Source organism: Rutilus rutilus (genome assembly GCF_951802725.1).
Source record: "Rutilus rutilus genome assembly, chromosome: 24".
In the NCBI taxonomy this organism is placed as follows: domain Eukaryota; kingdom Metazoa; phylum Chordata; class Actinopteri; order Cypriniformes; family Leuciscidae; genus Rutilus; species Rutilus rutilus.
In genome coordinates, this window is record NC_140228.1 from 28,399,518 (window position 1) to 28,405,517 (window position 6,000).

At 38.8% G+C, this 6,000-nt stretch overlaps 1 protein-coding gene across 1 annotated transcript in view; it reads left to right on the forward strand.

The window, feature by feature from the left end:
• The window catches only part of pard3aa (par-3 family cell polarity regulator alpha, a), a 444,866-nt gene that overhangs the window by 282,605 nt on the left and 156,261 nt on the right, over positions 1-6,000 (forward strand). The window lies entirely within an intron of this gene.

A 6,000-nucleotide genomic window follows, 5' to 3' on the forward strand; every position in this document is an offset into this window, starting at 1 on the left:
GAAATTAATTGTCGGATGAATATCGTAATAAATGGATCATGCTAAAAATGCATAAAACAAGAAGTTTCTTGAGGTTGTTTTTCAATGGGTAACAATCTTTTTGCACTATTGGGGCCACATCCAAACTAAGGCTACGTCTACATTAATCCGGATACATTTGAAAACGGCGTTTTCGTTTAAAAACGCTCTCCGTCCGCACTAGCGTTTTACAGAAGTTTCTCATCCACACTGAAACGTCTGAAAACACCAAATTCACCTTACAGTGCGTGCGTAAAACCTTACGAAAGCTCACTGAGATGATACTTACGGAAAAAATAAATAGTTATTGCGCAATTCTTCTGGCAGGATCATTTTATTTAGTGAAATATCTCAGCATTCACTGATCGTCCTGGTCGCTCTCACTCACCATTATATGTGTGGTCTAAAACACAACATGTTTTACCGCAGGACAGCAAATACGAGTGAGTTTTCTGTCATCTTTGCAGGTCTGTGATATGAAGACTGTGCAAAGTAACATATTTTAGCAACTGTGTGAAAGTGAATTAGCACATAACAGGCACAACACCGGTATAAACATGAGTATCTATGGGTTCAGTATGCGTCACATGACTAAATACCTCAGTTTTTACAATCCACGCTACAACGCGGAAATGGCGGTTTCAAATTTATTTTCAAAAAGCTTCGTTTTCATTAATAAAAACGCCGTCTCAGTGGACGGAAGGCCAAACCGAAGAGAAAAAGATGCGTTTTCAAATGAACGTATTAGTGTGGACATGGCCTAAGATGACAACAGTTTTTCTTACTTTTAACCCACCCAACTCTTCACATCATGCCGACTCTCATCCACGTTCTGGTTAATGGATCTAGACAAGGTGCCGAGGAGATGTCAGCAGGATTCGTCAGTCGCTAACACCCTCCCACCAGGACAAAGCTCTCTGAAGAACATCCAGCAGAGTTTTTTTAGTACATCAGTCCCAGAAGCTTACTGGCAGGTACATCATTGTGCCTTCACAAATCATTAGAAATTAGCTGTTTGAGATTCTGTACTCCTCTACTGTACAAGCCTGCTGGTTTCCTGTCCTCTTCTCAGAGCTTAATGCATAATAATCCAAGTACGCCTTAGCTATTTTCCTTGTCCTGCAATTAAGAGGTCCGTTTTTAAGCAGATTTTTTATGATTCACCGTGAAATCATGAGCGAGAGTGGGTGGACGGGGGATATAATCTTAATAAAACGGTAGGCCAATTAGTCGACCACAGCAGAATTGCGGTCTATGCGTTTTTATCTTCCATGTTAAAGACTTTCACCTTTTCACTGTGTCACAGTGGCTATTTCTATAGGTGTCCTTTACGCCGTTTAGAAGAGCCAAGAGTAATGCCAGGAAACAGGAGGTCAGCACTTGTGTCAAAAAATCTGTAGGAATAGCCTCATTTACTGCAAGAACATGACTGTGTTCAGCACTAAAGCCAATTAAAACCATGTTCTGCATAAGCAAAAAAAAAAAAAAAAAATGACCTTGCATGGACATTCTGCCGCTTTCAAGTGTGTGGATCCTTTCTTTTTGGGGTTTTATTTCTTTTTTCATGTGGATTAATCCTGGTCACAGACAGTTTCTTGAAATGTTTCATGTTGTGGGATCAGTGGCATGACCCCAAATTTCTTGAATTAATTGAAAAAAAAGAAAAGAAAAAAACATCACTTCTCATTCAAACGTATTTCTTCTCAAGTTTTGAATCAGACTTGAATCAATCTATGACTTTTCTATGACAGGCTGTTTATTTATTTATTTAATTGCTGAATTCAAATAGATTTTAACTGAGACGTTAAAATTGATGTCTTGAACCAATTTCATCTCTTGAAATTACAGTTTTTTAATTCAAAATAGGAAATGATATCACCCACTGATATCACCCACATACATGAATATAAAATATCATACTGTAGAATTTGAACGCAAAGTTAGTTCAGGTGTGGTGTGACTCCCTAAAAACGTACGAATATTTATGAATTAATTCATAGTATGTGTTAAAAAAAAAAAATGCATTGAAATGTATTTTTGAACATCTGGACTAAGGGGCTGTTTTACACAACATTGTTTTAAAATAAAAACGGAAAACTTTGTATTCGTCCGTTCATGTACACGACAATGGCGTTTCGGGGGCCTGAAAACACAAACTTTTAGAAATGGGTTTCAAAGTGCAAGTTTTTGAAAACTATAAAGTTATCGTCTCCGTATAAACTACAAAAACGCGACTCTGTGAAAACGGTGATGACATGCACATGCGTATTACGTGTTCAGTCTATAGGCATGTGTGTCTGGCGCGAGTGCTCTGTACAAGAATGCGTATGTGCATAGTGACATCTCCACCTACTGGCCTGGCATGTATAATACAGCGCGTTTAGTAGTTTCCGCGGATCCATGGGAATGGGGAAGACAACATCGTCATCTATACAAAGAAGAAACGTTTCCATTTTGTGTACATCATTGTCATGTAAATGTACCCTAAGATGTGTAGGGGAGAGCGGGGCACAACCTAACACAGTTTGGTTTTGGCTCAATTATTAAACAAATAATTAAGTTAGATTATTATTATTTTTATTTTTTTACACAAGCAACATACACATCTCTGCTACAAATGAACACTTAAAGTTTTTTTTTTCTAGGACCTACTATTTTCGTACGGTTCCACTGAAAGTGACAGAAGTGCAAATGTGACAACTTACCCCATATGCGGGGTTAACTGTAACAGACAGAGGGGTTAGTTGAACACTTGTGTGTAACAGACATAACTCAGTGCTATTTTATAGTTTGATATTGTTTGTACATCTGTATAGATAGATATCCATACATCCATCCCTCATCCAATCATCCTTCTATTATGGATCAATATCATGGATAGAGATATGAAAGGGCTGCACAGTTTTGCAATAAATAAATAAATAAAATCATCAAATATAGTAATTGCTATTGAATTATATTTGTGTGTGGCAGCTGCATTCAAAATTATTATTATTATTAATAATAACAGTAATAATAAAAAAAAACAAGTTCAAAATCACATTTTAAAGGGTAAGTAATAAATAAAGAAGTGTTCAATGCATAGTAAACAAATGTGACAAAATAATCATTTACATTTAAATTCCAACATTGTTTGTGAAAGCCCAATCAAGTTAAATGTGGCAAAATAAATATATAAATAAATAAATATTCAGACCTGAAAAGTTGTGTGGCTCCCCGTTTTCATTTCATTATCGTTGTACACTTGGCTACTAACCCCGCTGTGCAAAACACAGTTAAGCCGAGCTAACAGTTGCTCGGAGTTGCTGATATGTTTCGAAACGGTGCTGTTTTAGCCAACAAGACAGTGATCAAGGTCATATAAAGTGAGATTTGGTGACGTACACACACACAACTCAGAAACCGAAAACAACGTTTGATGAAAAAATGGACTTTGTCCAGAATCTTCACGAAAATCTTGTCAAAACTTTCCACAAATCCGCGGGCGACCGTCTTCTGGCAGCGAGAGAGAAAGAGCGGAAACACAACCTGACCCTGACTAACTGTGTAAAAGTTACATACACACCTACACACACACTCCAGTGTTATCATGCTAATGTTTTCCTCCTCCACTTGATGTATTCATCATTGCAGTGATGTGCTGTGCTTTGACTGTTTTCGTCGCGCGTGTCTGCGCATATGTTTCCGTGAATATATCGGTGTACACACACGTATAAACGTCTTCTCACCTCCACAACTGTGAAATTCAAGTTCACGCTATTGCACACACACACACATACTTTCATTTGTACTCGGGTGTGTATCTGCACACCAACGACAGAAGTTGTTTCCATATGTCCTGACCCACCGCTCAGCGAGAGAGTGTGTTTGAGAAGCTGATGCATTATGGGTGATTGCTCTGAGATCGAAGCTCTTGTGGATCTTCACCATTAAGGTTTCTTGTAAACATCCAGGCCAGCTCGAGACCTCCAGAGCCACCAGTTCTTTACGTGTTCTTATGTTTCTTGATCTCGGTCTGGCTGTTTCACATCTTACCCCTGCGACGCTGAAAGCGGACGTGAAATGTCTCGTCTCCAGTGGAAACACGGCTCGTCCTCAAGCTGGGCTTTGTAAATATTTGACTCTCAGCCTTAAATCAGCCGAAGCTTTGGGTTGTGTACGTGTTAATGATCTAACGATGAAAGTTTAGCACAGCAGATTGTTAATTACTGGACTGCTCAAGTCTGCGTCGGATGGATTAGTCCAAGTTAAATCTGAGTCTCACGGGTCTGTGACTCTGTTCACTGAAGACTCATGCTGTTCATTCGCTGTTTTACTCGGCTTTTCTAGAGGCGTTTAACCATACGCTCTGATGCTAGCGCACTAACTCGACATGACAACGCTTCTCTAATGAACTCTGCTAATTATCCAAGATGATATACACTTATTAACAGGACTAGATTGATCACATGTTAAGATATGTCAGCCTTTCAGTTAAAACTGGGAGTATTTCAGTCTGGGAGTGAAACCAGGTTTTGATCTTTAACCATCAGGCCTCAACCCCCCCCCATGTCTCAGGACAGTTTCTTATAAACTCATGAACCTAAAAATAAGGGTTTCATCATATCATACGGCTAGAAAAACATGCATGTGCATGTTGGTTTAAAAGTGGATCTCTTCAGAATAGAAATGTAAATGTAGAGTTTATCTGGTGGTGTTAAATTCTGAAACACACACAGACACACACTGTCCAAATGGGGACATTGCATAGACGCATATTCTGTACAAACTGTATATTCTCTTCCCTTACACTAACCATCACACAAAACTTTCTGCATTTTTACATAAAAAAATTTAACAAAAACCTTTAAATAGTTTATTTTCATACCAGATTTACAGATGAGGACGTCCCCACAGGGAGGTTTTTGGAGATTTTGTCAGGTTTTGGTCACTTCTGGGTACAAATTTGTCCCCAAAATATAGTTAAGTAGGTACACACACACACACACACTTACTTTTTCTGTCCACACTCTTTTCCTCCACACTCCAATCACTTTTACTTGTTTTGAAGGTAAAACCCAGATGTGGCCCATGTTGAAGTGTTCATTAATTGTTGTCATGTGCTAAAGCTGAAGTCTCAGTCGGTGTGTGTGTGTGTGTGTGTGTGTGTTTGGCCGAACGATGCAAAATACATAAACCCTCATTTATTTCTGTTAAAGCATTTTGTTGTCTGGGACACTGAAACTAAATATCAGTTTTATTTTTGCTGGGAGAACACTAGGGTTATTTCTTTGTGTAGGAGTAATTGCGTTTGATTGCTCCTAAGCTGCTAAAGTTGCGTAACGACTTGGAGTTGAAATAAATACACTTGGAGCGAAACACGGCGGAACTCCAGAAGTTCATGTTTGGATGGAAATCCCTCATTTTAATTGTGAACATGTGCACTGTTGTTGTGCTCAAGCTCTGCCTGACTTGTGTATTTTTCAGAGCTCGCTGACTTACAGTAAATGGCCTTTTTTTTCTACCTGTGTTTCGTTTAGTAAACTCTCTGTTCAAACAAAATGTAATTGTTGCACTTGCGGTACAGTAATAATGTTGTTGCACGGTGCATGAATGTTTATGTACGACATTTGTGGTCATATGTGAGTATACACCCTACATTTCTAGATGGATTTTTTTTTGTGGAAGCTACAGTTTTCTCAAAGCCAGATTGTTCTCCAGATTAATGAAGCCCATCTCAAAAATAAACACACATTTATGCTCTCTCTCTCTCTCTCTCTCTCTCTCTCTCTCTCTCTCTCTCTCTCATAAACACACATTTATGCGAGATGTTGACCTCTCTCTCTCTCTCTCATAAACACACATTTATGTGAGATGTTGACCCCTCTCTCTCTCTCTCTCTCTCTCTCTCTCTCTCTCTCTCTCTCTCTCTCTCTCTCTCTCTCTCTCTCTCTTTCTCTCATAAACACACATTTATGCGAGATGTTGACCTCTCTCTCTCTC